Raw genomic sequence first — 21,424 nt, 5'->3', positions numbered from 1 at the left:
TCTGTTATTAAAAACTAATAATAGCTAATACATATTCAGTACTGCCTATGTACCATGCATTCTTCTAAACACTTTTAATGTAGAGATGTATGATCCTCATGAGAAGCATACGTGGAAGGTACTGTTATCATCAAATTACAGATAAGGAAAATGAGGTACAGAGAGATTGTCACTTGCACAAGGTCACACAACCAGGAAGGGACAGTTTTCAAACTCAGAGTCTCTTGCTCCAAAGTTTAAACTCCTAACACTACATGAACTCAAACAAAACAAGTAGGAAGCTATGAACCCTCTACTTCTTTGGAAAAATATTACTATATATTAAAAATTGGACAAAATGTGATGCTCTAGTCATAATTAACTACTTTTGGCCCCCAATTATTTTTTCTCTCTCTGGCCTCTGTCTTCACTGTCTAGATTCTAGGCCCAGAATAATTCCACCATCCCCTTTCCCATCCTCTCCTGACTATCTACTAATCCTACTCCTTCAGTACACTCAGTTTTTCTCTAAGAAGCCTTCCTTCATCTCCAAAGTTGGGAATAGCTGGTCCTATTATGTGTTCCCAGAGCACTTATCACACCTATTTGCATTGCCTGTTACTTGTCTGTCTTCCACATTAGACTCAAAATCTTTAATATTTGAGACTGCATCATATGTAATTTTGATTACCCACAATCTAATATACTTCCTTGTCTATTGGTGTAATGTTCTAAATGTGTGTTGATTTCTTAGAACCATCTACTTTTTAGTGCTTATAAATCTGATTGAATAGCACTATGTTTAGATTCTCACTAGGTGTCCTTCTACACTGGAATATAAGCTCCATGAAGGTAGGAACAATGTGTCTTTTTTATCCCCTAGCACAGTGCCTGACCCACAGCTGGCACTCCATCAATAGTTTTTAATTAAACAGAACCAAGTAAAAGATTAAGGAATGATTCATAAAAGCATATACTCAGTAATTTATTGGAAGACACCAGGTACAAGTCAACATATACTTATCGCTTTGTATCTAATAACTGAAAAAGAAAGACATGCCAATAAATATAGGTAGGAAAAACATATGGAAAGTTGTGATTAGGACACATTTTCACATAAAATATCTAAAAATACTTTTGCATAAAGTGAAAAATGTAAATGAAATGTATAACAGATGGCACAAGTCAAAATATTCTTCATACAGCACATAAATATATCTTAATATTGTTACCTTAATGTATTCAATAATAATGTTGCTATTCACTAATATGGAATGAGGGGAACCAATTTTTAAAAATACATGTTCAAAGTATATTTTTCCATTGCTATTTATCTAAACACTCATAAGTAGATCAAACAGGCAAAACCCAAGAAACAGTAGTAAAACTGAGTTTGTAATTTTATAGGAAATATTATCAATATAGGCTCAGACCTGGCTCATTCAGATTTTAGGCAGGAAGGCATTTAATCTCAATTATGTTACAAAATAGATAAAATGTTGCCCTTCAATAAAATAATATGACAAATGCCATGTAAAAATAATTGAATCAACTGTTTTTCTATTTACTATCAAACAATCATTTCACTGTCTTTAAAAACAACGGAAATGGAAACACATGTGCATGAAATTTAAAGTTTGTTTAGTATTATTCACACATAGCCTATGTCTGTGAAAAAACTTCATTCTCCTTACTAGCACTGTTCTCATGACCCCTCTAAGATTAAAGGTTAAATATGGCAAATATACTGATCACCTAACATTCTCTTATACACAAAGATGAAAAGCTGTGATGAGAAGACCATGAAAATATATATAAGGTTACACCAGAATATAGTCAAAATTTACATCTGCTCTGACAGAGCTAGACACAGAGAACAGAATTTTTCTGTGGGTAGTGCTTCACATAGGTGTAGTCACTTAGTTGCATAAGAAATACTTTAACTTGATTTGATTGACTACCTAGAGACAAATGGATATATATCTGATTGATTTTTTAACTAAAAGAACATGTTTTTGTTCCAAAAAGCATTTATTTTTGTGTATATCTGCTCTTAAGTGCTTCTAGACTTGTTCTTGCATCACTGTTGTTGTTGTTAAAATTCTCATGTCTCTCTTCCACCTACAGTGGAAGCCATTTGCTCTATGTTGAGCTTTGCCTTTCTTGCTCAAGTGTCTGAGTAGTCTTAAGTGTGTTGCAGTTTGTTTTTTTTTTTTTCTCTTTGCCAGCTAATGGAGTTGTGTTCTTTTATTACCCATATAAGTCAGGTTACTAGGCATGCTCAAGTCACACTATATGAGCAAGTGGTTGAATGTAGTGCAGTTGCTACTCCCATGATCTGACTAAATACAAATGACAAACCACTCTCTCGGTGAGGGTCTGAGAAAAGTATCCTATTTTCAGTCCTCTCCAAGTTCAAGTAGCAGACCTCTCCTAATCACAGGAACAAAAATCCATTTGCCTCACTAGTACAGGTCTCCTACAGGTTTACTAGGGTAAAATTATTGGAAATCTCTTTCTGAATACCAAAGTAAGCCAAAGAATTTGTAGGTTCATCACTTACTGGAAGAGATTCATGAGGCTCAGCAAAACAAAGTTCCTCGAGGAATCCAGAAGTCCTAAATTTCATTTATTTCACTGTGGCCCTCAAGGAGTAGCAAATCAAGTATTCTACTCCTTCCCCTTGAGTCCCCAAAGCACAAAAGCATCAGCAAAAATAAGAAACTAAATCTCCAAACTATCTTTCTCTCTTGCTCGGACACATGCACACATGCTATCTTATCTCAATAAAAAGAAAATGAGAGTCTCAGAGGATAGATGCAGGTTATCAAGTACATGAATAATAAAATTCCCAAAAGGAAATAAAGAAATAAATGGAGGAGTGATGATTAAACACAGAGTAAAAGATTATTCCAAGCTGAAGAAGACCTGAGAGTAAGTTGAAAATTTTCACTGAATAACAGGTAAGATTTATGAGAAAGAAAATGTAGCTACATAGTAGTGAAACTTCTGAATTTAAAGATAAAATAAAATATTATAAGCTTGTCAAAGGAAAGAATAGCCTACTTATAAAGGAAATAAAATCAGGCCGTTATAGGACTTCTCAGCACAAGATGAAATTGAAAGTTAGAGGACAAGAGGAATGATCCACAAACCAGTGAGAGAAAGGTTTATAATCAAAGACTATAATACCCAGCCAAACTATTCATCTGTAAAGAAAAAAAATATTTTAAGAACACATGAGCATTCATATATCATTAACAGCATGAATGCTAATCTAAGAAAATATATGAGAAAGTGTTACAAAAACTAATTTAGTTAGAACAAAGAAATCAACAGAGGGGAAAGAGCAATGTAAAGAAAAATCAGTGCTAAATGTATTTCTTAAGGTATTTATAATTTAGACTAATGCTTTTTTTAAAAAAAACAGCTTTCTTGTGATATAATTGGCACACAATAACTTGTATATAAAGTATACAAATTGGATACTTTTGACATACATGTAACACTCGTGACCCATCACCACAATCAAGGCAGTAAACAATTTTACCACCACCAAGTTTTCCCACATCCTTCGTAATCTCTCCCCTCAATTCCTGTAAACCACTGATTTGCATCCTATGACTACATATTAATTTGCATTTTCTAGAATTTTATAAAAGTGAAATTATACACTATGTATGTACTCTTTGGTGTCCTCCCCCTTTCCCTCAGCTTAACCATTCAGAGAGGCATCCAGGTTGTTTCATGTATCCATACTTCATCCCTTTTCATTACTGAGTAGTATTCCATTGTGTGGATGTACCGTGATTGTTTATCCACTCATCTGGTGATGGATATTTGAGTTGTTTCTAGTTTTGGGCTACTACAAAGAAAGCTGCTACAAACATTCACGTACAAGCTTTTGTACAGGCATATACTTCCTTTTTTCATTTGTAAATACTTAGGAGTGGAATATCTGAATCATCTGGTAGGTATAGGTTTAAATTTTTAAGAAACTAACAAAATGTTTTCCAGAGTGGTTGTACTATTTTACATTGCTATAAGCAGTGTATGAGAGTTACCGTTTCTCCATTTCTTCACCAACACTTGCTATACTCAGTCATTTTAATTTTAGCTATTCTAATAGGTGTATAGTGATATCTCATTATGGTTTTAATCTGGACTTTCCTAAGGACTAATATTTTGGGCATCTCTTCATGTGCATCTTGACATTCATATACCTTCTTTTTTGTTTTGATTTTGCGGTTTTATTCTTTTGTTTTGTTTTGTCTTATGGCAATTTTATTTATATATTTATTTTTTATTATTGGAATATAATTGCTTTACACTCTTGTACCAGTTTTTGAGGTACACCAAGATCAAACATCTGTATTTATACACATATCCCCGTATTCCCTCCCTCCCTCAACTCCCCTCCAACCTCCCTATCCCAGTCCTCTAAGGCATCATCCATCATCGAGTTAATCTTCCTTTGCCATACAGCAACTTCCCACTGGCTATCTATTTTACGGTTGGTAGTATATATATGTCTGTGCTACTCTCTCACTTCATCTCAGCTTCCCCTTCACCCCCCCCAAACCTCGAATTCTCCAGTCCATTCTTTGCATCTGCGTCCTTGTTCTTGTATTGTCACTGGGTTCATCAGTACCATTGTTAGATTCCGTATATATGAGTTAGCATACAATATTTGTTTTTCTCTTTCTGGCTTACTTCACTCTGTATGACAGATTCTAGGCCTATCCACCTCATGACATATAGCTCCATCTCATCCCTTTTTATAGCTGAGTAATATTCCATTGTATATATATGCCACATCTTCTTTATCCATTCATTTGTTGATGGGCATTTAGGTTGTTTCCATGTCCTGGCTATTGTAAAGAGTGCTGCCATAAACATTATAGTACATGTTTCTTTTTGGATTATGGTTTCTCTGGGTATATGCCCAGTAGTGGGATTACTGGATCATATGGTAGTTCTATTTGTAGTTTTCTAAGGAACGTCCAAACTGTTTTCCATAGTGGCTGTACCAACTTACATTCCCACCAACAGTGCAGGAGAGTTCCCTTTTCTCCACACCCTCTCCAACACTTGTTGTTTCCAGATTTTGTGATGATGGCCATTCTGATTGGTGTGAGGTGATACCTCATTGTGGCTTTGACCTGCATTTATCTGATAATTAGTGATGTTGAGCATCTTTTCATGTGTTTGTTGGCCATCTGTATGTCTTCTTTGGAGAAATGTCTATTTAGATCTTCTACCCATTTGTGGGTGGGGTTATTTGCTTTTTTTGGTATTAAGCTTCATGAGCTGCTTGTATATTTTGGAGGTTAATCCTTTGTCCATTGTTTCATTGGCACTATTTTTTCCCATTCTGAGGGTTGTCTTCTTGTCTTGTTTATGGTTTCTTTCACTGTGCAAAAGCTTTTCAGTTTCATGAGGTCCCATTTGTTTATTCTTGATTTTATTTCCATGATTCTAGGAGGTGGGTCCAAAAGGATCTTGCTTTGATGGATGTCATAGAGTGTTCTGCCTATGTTTTCCTCTAGGAGTTTTATAGTGTCTGGCCTTACATGTAGGTCTTTAATCCATTTGGAGTTTATTTTTGTGTATGGTGTTAGGAAGTGTTCTAATTTCATTCTTTGACATGTTGCTGTCCAATTTTCCCAGCACCACTTATTGAAGAGGCTGTCTTTTTTCCATTGTACGTGCTTGCCTCCTTTGTCAAAGATAAGCTGCCCATATGTGCTTGGGATTACCTCTGAGTTCTCAATTCTGTTCCACTGGTCTTCCTTTCTATTTTTGTGCCAGTATCATACTGTCTTGATCACTATGGCCTTGTAGTATAGTTTGAAGTCAGGAAGCCTGTTTCCACCAACTCCATTTTTCCTTCTCAAGATTGCTTTGGCTATTCGGGGTCTTTTGCGTTTCCATACAAATCGTAAGATTTCTTGCTCTAGTTCTGTGAAAAATGCCATTGGTAATTTGATTGAGATTGCATTGAATCTGTAAATTGCTTTGGGTAGTACAGACATTTTCACGATGTTGATTCTTCCAATCCAGGAACATGGTATGTCCCTCCATCTGTTTGTGTCGTCTTTGATTTCTTTCATCAATGTCTTAAAGTTTTCGTCATACAGATCTTTTGCCTCCTTAGGCAGATTTATTCCAAGGTATTTTATTCTTTTCGTTTCAATGGTGAATGGGAGAGTTTCCTTAATTTCTCTTTCTGCTCTTCCGTTGTTAGTGTATAGGAATGCAAGAGATTTCTGTGCATTCATTTTGTATCCTGCTACTTTACTAAATTCATCTATTAGTGTTAGCACTTTTCTGGTAGTCTTTAGGGTTTTCTATGTACAATATCATGTCATCTGCAAAGAGTGACAATTTTCCTTCTTCTTTTCCAACTTGGATTCCTTTTATTTTATTTTCTTCTCTGATTGCTGTGGCTAAAACTTCCAAAACTATGTTGAATAATAGTGGTGAGAGTGGACACCCCTGTCTTGTTCCTGACCTTAGAGGGAATGCTTTCAGTTTTTCTCCGTTTAGAATGATGTTGGCTTTTGGTTTTTCATATATGGCTTTTATTATGTTGAGGTAATTTCCTTCTGTGCCCATTTTCTAGAGAGCTTTTATTATAAATGGATGTTGAATTTTGTCAAAAGCTTTTGCTTTATCTATTGAGATTATCATATGGTTTTTATCCTTCAATTTGTTTATATGATGTATCAGGTTAATTGATTTGCACATATTGAGGAATCCTTGCATCCCAGGGATAAACCCGACTTGAACATGGTATACGATTTTTTTAATGTGCTATTGGATTCTGTTAGCTAGTATTTTGTTGAGGATTTCTGCACCTATATTCATCAGGAATATTGGCCTGTAATGTTCTTTTTTTGTGACATCTTTTTCTGGTTTTGGTATCAGGGTGATGGTGGCCTCATAGAATGAGTTTGGGAGTGTTCCTCCTTCTGCTATAATTTGGAAGAGTTTGAGAAGGATAGGTGTTAGCTCTTCTCTATATGTTTGATAGAATTCACCTGTGAATCCATCTGGCCCTGGGCTTTTGTGTGTTGGGAGATTTTAATCACTGTCTCAATTTCCATACTTGTGATTGGTCTGTTCATATTTTCTATTTCTTCCTGGTTCAGTCTTGGAAGGTTGTACTTTTCTAAGAATGTATCCATTTCTTCCAGGTTATCCAATTGATTGGCATATAGTTGCTTATAGTCATCTCTCATGATCTTTTGTATTTCTGTGGTGTCCTTTGTTACTTCTCCTTTTTCATTTCTACTTCTGTTGCTTTGCATCTTCTCCTTTTTTTTCCTGATAATTTTGGCTAATGGTTTATCAATTTTGTTTATCTTCTCAAAGAACCAGCTTTTAGTTTCATTAATTTTTGCTATTGCTTCCTTCCTTTCTTTTTCATTTATTTCTGCTCTGATCTTTATGATTTCTTTCCTTCTGCTCACTTTGGGGTTTCTTTGTTCTTCTTTCTCTAATTATTTTAGGTGTAAGGTTCAGTTGTTTATTCGATATTTTTCTTGTTTCTTGAGGTAGGACTGTATTGCTATAAACTTCCCTCTTAGACCTGCTTTTGCTGCGTCCCATAGGTTTTGGGTTATTGTGTTTTCATTGTCATTTGTTTCTAGATATTTTTTGATTTCCTCTTTGATTTCTTTAGTGATTTCTTGGTTGTTTAATAGTGTATTGTTTAGCCTCCATGTGTTTGTGTTTTTTATGGTTTTTTTCTTGTAATTTATTTATAATCTCATAGCATTGTGATCAGAAAAGATGCTTGATATGATTTCAATTTTCTTAAATTTACTAAGGCTTGATTTGTGACCCATGATATGATCTATCCTGGAGAAGGTTCCTTATGCACTTGAGAATAATAAGTGTATTCTGTTGTTTTTGGATGGAATGTCCTATAAATATCAAATTAGTTGAGATGGTCTCATGTGTCATTTAAAGTTTGTGTTTCCTTATTAAATTTCTGTCTTGATGATCTGTCCATTGATGTAAGTGGGGTGTTAAAGTCCCCTACTATTATTGTGTTACTGATGATTTCCTTTTTTATGGCTGTTAGCATTTGCCTTATGTATTGAGGTGCTCCTATTTTGGGTGCATAAATAGTTATAATTGTTTTATCTTCTTCTTGGATTGATCCCTTTATCATTATATAGTGCCAGTGCTCTTAAAACTACAGAATACTTATGAAGGAAATTTAAGTTGATACAAAGAAATTTAAAGACATCCTGTGTTCTTGGACTGGAAGAATTAATATTGTTAAAGTGGCCATATTACCTAAAGCAACCTACAGACAATGCAATCCCTATCAAAATATCCATGACACTTTTCACAGAATTAGGAAAAATAATCCTAAATTTCATATAGAACCACAGAAGACCCCAAATTGAAAAGACAATCTTGAGAAAAAAGAAAAAATCTAGAGGTATCACCCTCCCTGAATTCAGAGTATACTCCAAAGCTATAGCAATAAAAACAACGTGGTAGTCACACAAAAATAGACACATAGATCAATGGAACAGAACAGAGGACACAGAAATAAACTCATGCACCTATGTTCAATTAATCTATCACAAAATAATCAAGAATATGCAATGGAGAAAAGACAGTCTCTTTGACAAGTGGTCCTGGGAAAACTGAACAGCTACATGTAAAACAGAGATTAGAATATTCCTTCACACAATATATAAAAATAGACTCAAAATTGTTTGAAGACCTAATGTAAGACCTAAAACCATTAAACTCTTAGCAGAGCACATAAGCAGAACACTCTTTGAAATATCATAGCAATAATTTTTTTGGATTTGTCTCCTAAGGCAAGAGGAATTAAACCAAAAATAGACAAATGGGGCTTAATTAAAATTAAAAGCTTTTGCACAGCAAAGGAAACCACTGACAAAATAAAAATACAACCTACAGAATGGGAGAAAATGTTTGCAAGTAATGTGACTAACAAGGGTTTAATATCGAAAATATATATAAACATCTCATACAACTCAGTATCAAAGAAACAAACAACATAATTAAAAAAATAGGCAAGAAATCTGAATATACATTTCTCCAAAGAAGACATACAGGTTACAATTAGGCACATGAAAAATGCTCAACATCACTATTTATTAGCAAAATGGAAATCAAAACAACAAGATATCACCTCACACCTGTCTGAGTGGCTATCATCAAAAAGTCTACAACTATGAAATGTTGGCAAGAATATTGAGAAACGGGAACACTTGTACATTGTTGGTGGGAATGTAAATTGGTGCATTCACTATGGAAAACAGTATGGAGTTTTAGAACTACCATATGATCCAGCAGTTCCACTCCTGAATATATATCTGAAGAAAATAAAATCACTAATTGGAAAAGATACATGTACCCCAATGTTCATTGCAGCACTATTTAAAATAGCCAAGGCATGGAAGCATCTCAATTGCCCATCAATAGACAAATAGATAGAGAAGTTGTGGTAGGTGTATTTATATATATAAAACATAAAAAATAATGAAATTCTGCCTTTTGCAGAAATGTGGATGGACCTAGTGAATGTTATGATTAGTGGAATGTCATACAGAAAGAGACAAATACTGTGTGATATCAGTGAATCTAGACAATAATAAAAATGAGTGCATATACAAAACAGAAACAGACTCACAGATTTATAAAACAAACTTGTGGTTACCAGAGGGGAGAGGGAAGGGGGGAGGAACAATTTAGGGGTATGGGATTAATAGATATAAACTACTATGTATAAATTAGATAGCAACAAGGATATATTGTATAGCACAGGGAATTATAGCCATTATCTTACAACTTATAATGGAGAATAATCTGCAAAAATGCTGTATCACTATTCTACACACCTGAAACTAATATAGTATTGTAAATCAACTATTTACTTCAATAAAAAGAAAAGGTCCATCAATCAAAGGCACCAGGAATTTTCTTCTCGCTTTGACAAAATAGCAAAAGTTTAAAGATAAATCAATAACTGGGTAATTTATCTATCTCTGTAACTGATACAGTTGACAAGGACAAACCAGTAGGCATGTAAACAATTTGAATGACAGAAATAATAATTGTGACTTAACTGATGTATAAAGAACCCTGCATTCAGCAGTAACAGATTCCATGTTCTTTTTAAGTGCATTTGGAATACTTGCCATAATTAACCATATGTTTGACATTAAAGCATGTTTCCAAAAGTTTGAAAGGCCTGAAGTCATACCGTGTCTGCTTTCTGACCACAGGTGAAATTAAGCTAGATATCAATTGTTGTCTAAATAAATGTTTTATATGTGTATCTTTGAAATTGATAACAAGAACTTTTTGTTTTCACAAGTCCAAGAATAACTCAGAATAAATCTTAGAAATGATTTTTGAGCAAAAATAATGTAATATATAACTATTGTGAAATGCAGCAAAAGTTTGCTTAGAAGGAGATACATAGCTTTAGGTGCATATATAAGAACAGAAGGAACACTAAATGTCAATGATTTAAGCATGTATTTCATAGTGTTAGAAAAAGAACAGCAAGTTAAACCAACCAAAAAGTAGAGTGAGGAACTGATAATGATATAATCAGAAATGATAATATCATCAGTGAAATAGTAAATAAACATTAATTACAGAAAATCAACAAAGAGAGAATTTAGTTCTTTGAAAATATGAGTACAATTGATAAACTCCTAGAAAACGAGATCGAGGGGAAAAAAGGGAAAGGAGGAGATGCTATAATTTATTAATTCATGAAAGAAAAAGAGGGGAGAATTACCAATCCTACAAACATCAAAAAAAGAGGACAGTAACAAAAATATTTTGAAATAAAATTTGAAAATGGAATGATAAAGGAAAAAAAAACACTGTGAAGCAAAACTTAGTAAAGCTGACATAAGATAACATAGACCAGAGACACCCCAAAACACAGCACATAACATGGCACTGCCCATCAGAGGGAAAAGATCCAGCTCCACCCACCAGAATGCAGGCACCAGTCCCTCCCACCAGGAAGCCTACACAAGCCACTGCACCAACTTCACCCACTGGGGGCAGACACCAGAAGCAAGAGGAACTATGATCCTGCAGCCTGCAAAAAGGAGACATCAAACACAGTGAGTGAGACAAAATGAGAAGACAGAGAAATATGTTACAGACAAAGGAGCAAGGTAAAACCCACAAGAACAAATAAATGAAGAGGAAATAGGCAATCTACCTGAAAAAGAATTCAGAGTAATGACAGTAAACATAATCCAAAATCTTGGAAATACAATAGAGAAAATAAAAGAAACTTTTTAACAAGTACCTAGAATTAAAAAACAAATAGTGATGAAGAACACAATAACTGAAATGAAAAATACACTAGAAGGAATCAATAGCAGAATAACTGAGGCAGAAGAATGGATAAGTGAGCTGGAAGGGAGAATGGTGAAAATAACTGCCACAGAGCAGAAAACAAAAAAGAACGTAAAGAAATAAGGACAGTCTCAGAGAACTTGGAAAACATTAAATGCACCAATATTTGAATTATAGTGGTCCCAGAAGAAGAGAGAGAGGAAGGGTCTGAGAAAATATTTGAAGAGATTATAGTTGAAAACTTCCCTAACATGGGAAAGGAAATAGCCACTCAAATCCAGGAAGCACAGACACTCCCATACAGGAAAAACCCAAGGACGAACATGCAGAGATGCTAATTACTCAAACTAACAAAATTAAATTCAAAGAAAAAAAAATAAAAGCATCAAGGGAAAAGCAATAAATAACATACAAGGGAATCCCCATAAGATTATCAGCTGATTTTTCAGCAAAAACCCTGCAAGCCAGAAGGGAGTAGCCGGATATATTTAAACTGATGAAAGTGAAAGACCTACAAGCATGGTTATTCTACCCAGCAAGGATCTGATACAGATTTGACAGAGAAATCAAAAGCTTTACAGACAAGCAAAAGCTAAGAGAATTCAGTACCACAAAACCAGCTTTGAAGCAAATGTTAAAAGAACTTCTCTAGGCAGGAAATACAAGAGAAGAAAAAGACCTACAAAAACAAACCCAAAACAATTAAGAAAATGGTAGTAGGAACATATTTATTGGTAATTACCTTAAATGTGAATGGATTAAATACTCCAACCAAAAGACACAGAATGGCTAAATGGATACAAAAGCAAAACTCATATATATGCTGTCTATAAGAGACCCACATCAGACCTAGGGACACATACAAACTGAAAGTGAGGGGATGAAAAAAGATATTCCATGCAAATGGAAATCAAAAGAAAGCTGGTGTAGCAATACTCATATCAGACAAGATAGACTATAAAATAAAGACTGTTACAAGATATAGGAATGACACTATATAATGATCAGGGGATCAACCCAAAAAGAAGATATATCAATTGTAAATATCAATGCACACAACACAGGAGACCTCAAAACATAAGGCAAAAGCTAAAAGACATAAATGGGGAAAATGACAGTAACACAATAATAGTGGGAGACTTTAACACCCCACTTACATCAATGGACAGATCACCCAGACACAAAATTAATAAGGAAACACAAGCCATAAATGCCACATTAGAACAGATAGACTTAATTCATATTTATAGGGCATTCCATCCAAAAGCAGTAGAATACACTTTCTTCTCAAGTGCACACAGAAAATTCTCCAGGACAGATCACATCTTGAGTAACCAATCAAGCCTTGGTAAATTTAAGAAAATTGAAATCATATCAAGCACCTTTTCTGACCACAAGCTTATGAGGTTAAAAATCAACTACAGGAAAAAAATGCAAAACTTACACATGGAGGCCAAGCAATATGCTACTTAATAACAAAGAGACCACTGAGGAAATCAAAGTGGAAATAAAAAATACCTAGAGAAAAATGACAATGAAAACACACTGACCCAAAACCTATGGGATGCAGCAAACACAGTTTTAAGGAGGAAGTTTATAACAATATAATCCTACCTCAAGAAACAAGAAAAATCTCAAATAAACAACCTAAACTTACACCTAAAGCAATTAAAGAAAGAACAAACAAAATGAAAAATTAGTAGAGGAAAAAATCATAAAGATCAGAGCAGAAATAAATGAAATAGAAACAAACAAAAAAGCAAAGATAAATAAAACTAAAAACTGGTTCCTTGAAAAGATAAACAAAATTGATAATGCTTTAGGCAGACTCATCAAGAGAAAAAGGGAGAGGACTCAAATCAATAAAATTAGAAACGAAAAAGGAGAAGTTAAAACTGACACCACCATACGGACTCGAGGGGGGGGGGAAGTCAAGGAAGGGAGGGAATACAGGGATATGTGTATAAAAACAGATGATTGAACCTGGTGTACCCCCCCAAAAAAATAATAATAAAAATAAATAAATAAATAAATAAGTAAATAAAAATTAAAAAAAAAATCTGACACCACAGAAATACAAAGGATCATAAGAGACTACTACAAGCGAGTATGTGCCAATAAAATGGAAAACCTGGAAAAAATGGACAAATTCTTAGAAGGTAGACTCTTCCAAGACTGAACCAGAAAGAAATAGAAAACATGAACAGACCAATCCCAAGAAATGAAATGGAAACTGTGATTAAAACTCTTTCAACAAACAAAAGTCCAGGACCAGATGGCTTCACAGGTGAATTCTATCAAACACTTAGAGAAGAGCTAACACCTATCCTTCTCAAACACTTCCAAAAAATGCAGAGAAACACCCCCAAACTCATTCTACAAGGCCATCATTACCCTGATACCAAAACCAGGCAAAGATGTCACACAAAAAAAGAAAATTAAAGGCCAATAGCACTGATGAAAATAGACTTAAAAATCCTCAAAAAAATACTGGCAAACTGAAGCCAACAATATATTAAAAGGATCATACACCATGATCAAGCGGGATTTATCCCAGGGATGCAAGGATTCTTCAATATATGTAAATCAATCAATGTGATACACCATATCAACAAATTGAAGAATAAAAACCATATGATCATTTCAATAGATGCAGAAAAAGCTCTCGACAAAATTCAACATCCATTTAGGATAAAAACTCTCCAGAAAGTGAACATAGAGGGAATCGACCTCAACATAATAAAGGCCATCTATGACAAACCCACAGCCAACATTGTTCTCAATGGTGAAAAAATGAAAGCATTTCCTATAAGGTCAGGAAAAAAACAAAGTGCCCACTCCTGCCACTATTAATCAACAAGGTTTTGGAAGTCCTAGCCATGACAATCAGAGAAGAAAAAGAAATAAAACGAATCCAAAATTGGAAAATAAGAAGTAAAACTGTCACTGTTTGCAGATGACATGATTCTATACATAGAACATCCTGAAGATGCCACCAGAAAAATACTAGAGCTAATCAGTGAGTTTAGTAAAGTTGCAGGATACAAAATTAATACACAGAAATCTCTTGCATTGTTTTTTTATGGTAATTTTTATACATCTTTATTTGAGTATAATTGCTTTACAGTGTTGTGCTAGTTTCTACTGTACAACAAAGTGAATCAGCTGTATGTATACATATATCCCCATATCCCCTCCCTCTTGGGCCTCCCTCACACTCTCCCTATCCTACCCCTCTAGGTGGTCACAAAGGACTGAGCTCATCTCCCTGTTTATACAACAGCTTCCCACTAGCTATCTATTTCACATTTGGTAGTGTATATATGTCAATGCTACTCTCTCACTACATTGCAGCCTCCCCTTCCCCATTGTGTTCTCTAGTCTGTTCTCTACATCTGGGTCTTTATTCCTGCTCTGCCACTATGTTCATCAGTACCACTTTTCTAGATTCTATGTCGATGCATTAGCATAGGGAATTTGTTTTTCTCCTTCTGACTTAGTTCACTCTGTATGACAGTCTCTAAGTCCATCCACCTCACTACAAATAACTCAATTTCATTCTTTTTTATGGCTGAGTAATATTCCATTGTATATATGTACCACATCTTCTTTATCCATTCATGTGTCAATGGACATTTAGGTTGTTTCCATGTCCTGGTTATTATAAATATGTTGCAATGAACATTGTGATACATGTATCTTTTTGAATTATGGTTTTCTCAGGGTATATGCCCAGGAGTGGGATTGCTGGGTCATATGGTAGTTCTATTTTTACTTTTTTAAGGAACCTCCAAACTGTTTTCCATAGTGGCTATATCATGTTACATTGCCACCCACAGTGCAGGAAGGTTCCCTTTTCTCCACAGCCTCTCCAGCATTTATTGTTTCTAGATTTTTTGATGATGGCCATTCTGACCAGTGTGAGGTGATACCTCATTGTGGCTTTGACTTGCATTTCTCTAATGATTATTGATGTTGAGCATCTTTTCATGTGTTTGTTGGCCATCTGTATGTCTTCTTTGGAGAAATGTCTATTTAGGTCTTCCGCCCATTTTTGGATGGGGTTGTTTGTTTTTTGATATTGAGCTGCATGCACTGTTTGTATATTTTGGAGATTAATCCTTTGTCAGTTGCTTCCTTTGCAAATATTTTATCCCATTCTGCGGGTTGCCTTTTTGTCTTGTTTATGGTTTCCTTTGGTGTGCAAAAACTTTTGTTTCATTAGGTCCCATTTGTTTACTTTTTATTTCCATTACTCTAGGAGGTAGGTCAAAAGGATCTTGCTGTCATTTATGACATTTAGTATTCTGCCTATATTTTCCACTAAAAGTTTTATAGTGTCTGGCCTTCCATTTAGGTCTTCAATCCATTTTAAGTTTATTTTTGTGTATGGTGTTAGGGAGTGTTCTAATTTCATTCTTTTTCGTGTTTTCCCAGCACCACTTATTGAAGACACTGTCTTTTCTCCATTGTATATTCTTGCCTCCTTTCTCAAAGATAAGGTTACCATATGTGCATGGGTTTATCTCTGGGCTTTCTATCCATTCCATTGATCTATATTTCCATTTTTGTGCCAGTACCATACTGTGTTGATTACTGTAGATTTGTAGTATAGTCTGAAGTCAGGGAGCCTGATTCCTCCATCTCCGTTTTTTCCTTCTCAAGTTTGCTTTGGCTTTTTTGGGTCTCTTGTGTTCCCATACAAATTGTAAAATTTTTTGTTCTAGTTCTGTGAAAAATGCCATTAGTAATTTGATAGGGATGGCATTGAAACTGTAGATTTCTTTGTGTGGTATAGTCATTTTCACAATGTTGATTCTTCCAATCCAAGAATATGACATATTTCTCCATCTGTTTGTGTCGTTTTTGATTTCTTTCACCAGTGTCTTATAGTGTTCTGCATACAAGTCTTTTGCCTCCTTAGGTAGATTTATTCCTTGGTATTTTACTCTTTTTGTTACAATGATAAATGGGAATATTTCCTTTATTTCACTTTCTGATCTTTCATTGTTAGGGTATAGGAATGCAAGAGATCTCTGCATTAATTTTGTATCCTTCTACTTTACCAAATTCTTTGATTAACTCTAGTAGTTTTCTGGTAGTATCCTTAGGATTGCTACTGTCATCTGCAAACAGTGACAGTTTTACTTCTTTTCCAATTTGGATTCCTTTTATTTCTTTTTCTTCTCTGCTTGATGTTCCTCAAACTTCCAAAACTATTCTGAATAATAGTTATGACAGTGGGCATCCTTGTGTCTTTCCTGATTTTAGAGGAAATGCTTTCATTTTTTCACCTTTGAGATTGATATTGGCTGTGGGTTTGTCATATACTACCTTTATTATGTTGAGGTAGTTTCCTCCCATGACCACTTTCTAGAGAATTTTTATCATAAATGGATGTTGAATTTTTCTTGAAAGCTTTTTCTGCATCTACTGAGATTATCATGTGGTTCTTATCCTTTAATTTGTTAATATGGTGTATCACATTGGTTGATTTGCATATATTGAAGAATCTTTGCATTCCTGGGATAAACCCCAATTAATCATGGTGTAAGATCCTTTTAATGTGCTGTTGGATTCTCTTTGCTAGTATTTCACTGTGGATTTTTGCATGTATGTTCATAAGTGAATTGGCCTGTAATTTTCTTTTTTTGTGTGACATCTTTGTTTGGTTTTGGTATCAGGGTTGATGGTGGCCTCACAGAATGAGTTTGGGAGTTTTCCTCCCTCTGCTATATTTTGGAAGAGTTTGAGAAGGATATGTGTTAGCTTTTCTCTAAATGTTTGATAGACTTTTCCTGTGAAGCCATCTGGCCCTGGGCTTTTGTTTGTTATTACATTTTTAATCATAGTTTCAATTTCAGTGCTGTGTTTGGTCTGTTCATATTTTCTATTTCTTCCCTGTTCAGTTTTGGAAGGTCATACTTTTCTAAGAATTTGTCCATTTCTTCCAGGTTATTCATTTTATTGGCACATAGTTTGTTTTAGTAGTCTCTCATGATCCTTTGTATTTCTGCAGTGTCAGTTGTTACTTCTTTTTCATTTCTAATTCTAATTCATTTCTCATTTGTGTCTTCTCCCTTTTTTTTTTTTTTTGCTGATGAGTCTGGCTAGTGGTTTATCAATTTTCTCTCTCTTCTCAAAGAACCAGCTTTTAGTTTTATTGGTCTTTGCTATTGTTTCCTTCATTTCTTTTTCATTTTTTTTCTACTCTGAGCTTTATGGTTTCTTTCCCTCTGCTAGCTTTGGGGCTTTTTTCTTCTTCTTTCTTTAATTGCTTTAGGCATAAGGTTAGGTTATTTATTTGAGATTTTTCTTGTTTGTTGATGTAGGATTGTATTGGTATAAACTTTCCTCTTAGAACTGCTTTTGCTGCATCCCATAGATATTGGGTCAGCATCTTTTCATTTTCATTTGTCTCTAGGTATTTTTTGACTTCCTCTTTGATTTATTCAGTGATCTCTTGGTTGTTTAGCAGCATGTTGTTTAGCCACCATGTGTTTGTATTTTTTACAGTTTTCTTCCTGTAATTGATGTCAAGTCTCAGAATTGTGGTTGGAAAAGATGCTTGATACATTTTCAATTTTCTTAAATTTACTGAGGCTTGATATGTGACCTAAGATGTGATCTATCTGGGAGAACGTTCCATGTGCACTTGACAAGAAGGTGTATTCTGTTGTTTTTAGGTGGAATGTCCTATAAATATCAATTAAGTTCATCTGGTCTAATATGTAATTTAAAGCTGCTGCTTATTTTCTGTTTGGATGATCTGTCCATTGGTGTAAGTGCAGTGTTAAAGTCCCCTACTATTTTTGTGTCACTGTCGAGTTCCCCTTTTATGGCTGTTAGCATTTGCCTTATGTATTGAGGTGCTCCTGTGTTGGGTTCATAGATATTTACAATTGTTATATCATCTTGGATTGATTCTTTGATCATTATGCAGTTTCCTTCCTTGTCTCTTGTAATGGCCTTTATTTTAAAGTCCCTAACTTTAACCCTTTCTTTTGCTACCCCAGCTTTCTTTTGACTTCCATTTGCATGGAGTATCTTTTTCCATCCCCTCACTTTCAGTCTGTATGTGTCCCTACATCTGAAGTGGGTCTTTTATAGACAGCATATATACAGGTCTTGTTTTTGTATCCATTCACATTTAAGGTAATTATTGATATGTATGTTCCTATTACTATTTTCTTAATTTTTTTTTTTCTGTCTTTGTAAGTCTTCTCTTTCCCTTGTGTTTCCTGCCTAGAGCAGTTCCTTTAGCCTTTGTTGTAAAGCTGCTCTGGTGGTGCTGAATTCTCTTAGTTTTGCTTGTCTATAAATCTTTAGATTTCTCCATCGAATCTGAATGACATCCTTGCTGGGTAAAGTAATTTTGGTTGTAATTTTATCCCCTTCATCATTTTAAATGCATCCTGCCACTCTCTTCGGGGCTGCAGAATTTCTGCTGAAAAGTCATCTGTTAACCTTATTGGGATTACTTTGTACATTATTTTTTGCTTTTCCCTTGCTGCTTTTAGTATTTTTTCCTTGTATTTAATTTTTGATAGTTTGATTAATGTGTGTTTCAGCATTTTTCTCCTTGGGTTTATCCTGTATGTGACTCTGTGCTTCCTACACTTTAGTGACTATTTCCTTTCCCATGTTAGGGAAGTTTTCAACTATAATCTCTTCAAATATTTTGTCAGACGCTTTCCTTTGTTCTTGTTCTTCTGGGACGCCTATAATTTGAATGTTGGTGCATGTAATGTTGTCCCAAAGGTCTCTGAGACTGTCCTCTATTCTTTTCATTCCTTTTTTTCTTTATTCTGCTCCATGGCAGTTATTTCCATCATTCTGTATTCCAACTCACTTATCTGTTCTTCTGCTTCAGTTATTCTGCTATTGATTCCTTCTAGAGTATTTTTAACTTCAGTTATTGTGTTGTTCTTTACTGTGTTTGCTCTTTGGTTCTTCTAGGTCCTTGTTGACTGTTTCTTGTATTTTCTGCATTCTATTTCCGAGATTTTGGATCATCTTTACTATCATCACTCAAATCTTTTTCAGGTAGACTGCCTATCTCCTCTTCATTTGTTTGATCTTGTGTGCTTTTACTTTGCTCCTTCTCCTGCTGCATATTTCTCTGTCTTCTCATTTTGTTTTACTTACTGTATTTGGGGTCACCTGTCTGTAGGCTGCAGGATTGTAGTTCCTCTTAATTCTGTTTTCTGTCCCCAGTGGGTGAGGTTAGTGCAGTGTATTGTATAGGCTTACTGTTTTTCTTTTTATAAATTTATTTATTTATTTGTTTATTTATTTTTTGGCTGCATTGGGTTTTCATTGCTGTGCATGGGCTTTCTCTAGTTGTGTTGAGCAGGGGCTACTCTTCATTGTGGCATGTGGGCTTCTCTTTGCAGTGGCTTCTCTTGTTGCAGAGCACAGGCTCTAGGCATGTGGGCTTCAGTAGTGGTGGCATGTGGGCTCAGTAGTTGTGGCTCATGGGCTCTAGAGCACAGGCTCAGTAGTTGTGGTGCACAGGCTTAGTTGCTCCATGGCATGTGGCATCTTCCTGGCCCAGGGATCAAACCCATGTCCCCTGCATTGGCAGGCAGATTCTTAACCACTGTGCCACCAGGAAAGCCCCTAGGCTTACTGTTTTTTTCATGATAGACTTCTGTTGCTCCTGTGGTGTCTGGTCACAGGATGGGCACCTTGATGATGTTTGTTCTTCATTAGATGAAACTGCCTGGGGAAGATTTCTGTGATCTAGTTATTTTCTTCAGTCTTTCTGTTGCATCCAAAGCAGTAATTCATTCCATTTTTTTTACAGTCTTCTTGGGTTCTTTACTGTCTTTGGTCTCTATTATTTCTGTATTTTGAAAAGTACTATCAGAATTTCTTCAACTATACTGAATGAATCCTAGCTTTTTTCCCTTTGTACTTAGTCTAGTTTCACTTGCTCATTGCAGGCCAAGTGTAGAGGCCTCAAATCTGGCACTTCAGACCAGCATTCTCCTCTTGCATTCTTATACACTAAGAATGAATGATCAGAAAGGGAAATTAAGGAATTAATACCATTTACCTTTGTAACAAAAAGAATAAAATACCTAGGAATAAACCTACCTAAGGAGGGAAAAGACCTGTATGCAGAAAACTATGACATACTGATTAAAGAAATCAAAGATGACACAAACAGATGGAAAGATATACCATGTTCTTAGCCTGGAAGAATCAACATTATGAAAATGACTATACTACCCAAAGCAATCTGCAGATTCAATGTAATCTCTATCAAATTATCAATGGCATTTTTCAAAGAACTAGAACAAAAAACTTTACAATTTGCCTGGAAACACAAAAAGCCTTGAATATCAAAAGCAGTGTTGAGCAAAAAGTCTATAGTATAGGGCTACAGTATCAAGATAGCAGCTTCTTCAATAAGTGGTGCTGGGAAAACAGGACAGCTACATGTAAGCAAATGAAATTAGAACACTCCCTCACACCAAACAGAATAATAAATTCAAAACAGATTAAAGACCTATAAGGCCAGACACTATAAAACTCTTAGAGGAAAATATAGGCAGAACACTCTTTCATATAACTAGCAGCAAGATCTTTTTTGACCCACCTCCTAGAGTAATGATAATGAAAAGAAAAATAAAATAATGGGATCTAATGAAACTTAAGAGCTTTTGCACAGCAAAGAAAGCATAAGCAAGACAAAAAGACAACCCTCATAATGAGAGACAATATTTGCAAACAAAGCAACTGACAAATGATTAATCTCCAAAGTATACAAACACCTCATGCAGCTTCAATATCAAAAAAAAAATCCCATCCAAAAATGGACAGAAGACCTAAATAGACATTTATCCAAAGAAGACATACAGATGGCCAACAAACACATGAAAAAATGCTCAACATCACTGATTATTAGAGAAACGTAAATCAAAACTACAATGAGATATCACCTCACACCAGTTAGAATGGCCATCATCAAAATATCTACCAAAGTAAATGCTGCAGTGGGTGTGGAAAAAAGGGAATCCTCCCTTTTGAAGTGTTGGTGGGAATGTAAATT

The sequence above is a fragment of the Hippopotamus amphibius genome, chromosome X (assembly GCF_030028045.1).
Source record: "Hippopotamus amphibius kiboko isolate mHipAmp2 chromosome X, mHipAmp2.hap2, whole genome shotgun sequence".
NCBI lineage: Eukaryota > Metazoa > Chordata > Mammalia > Artiodactyla > Hippopotamidae > Hippopotamus > Hippopotamus amphibius.
The sequence above is the reverse complement of the archived record's forward strand: the minus strand, read 5'-3'. Positions refer to the sequence as shown.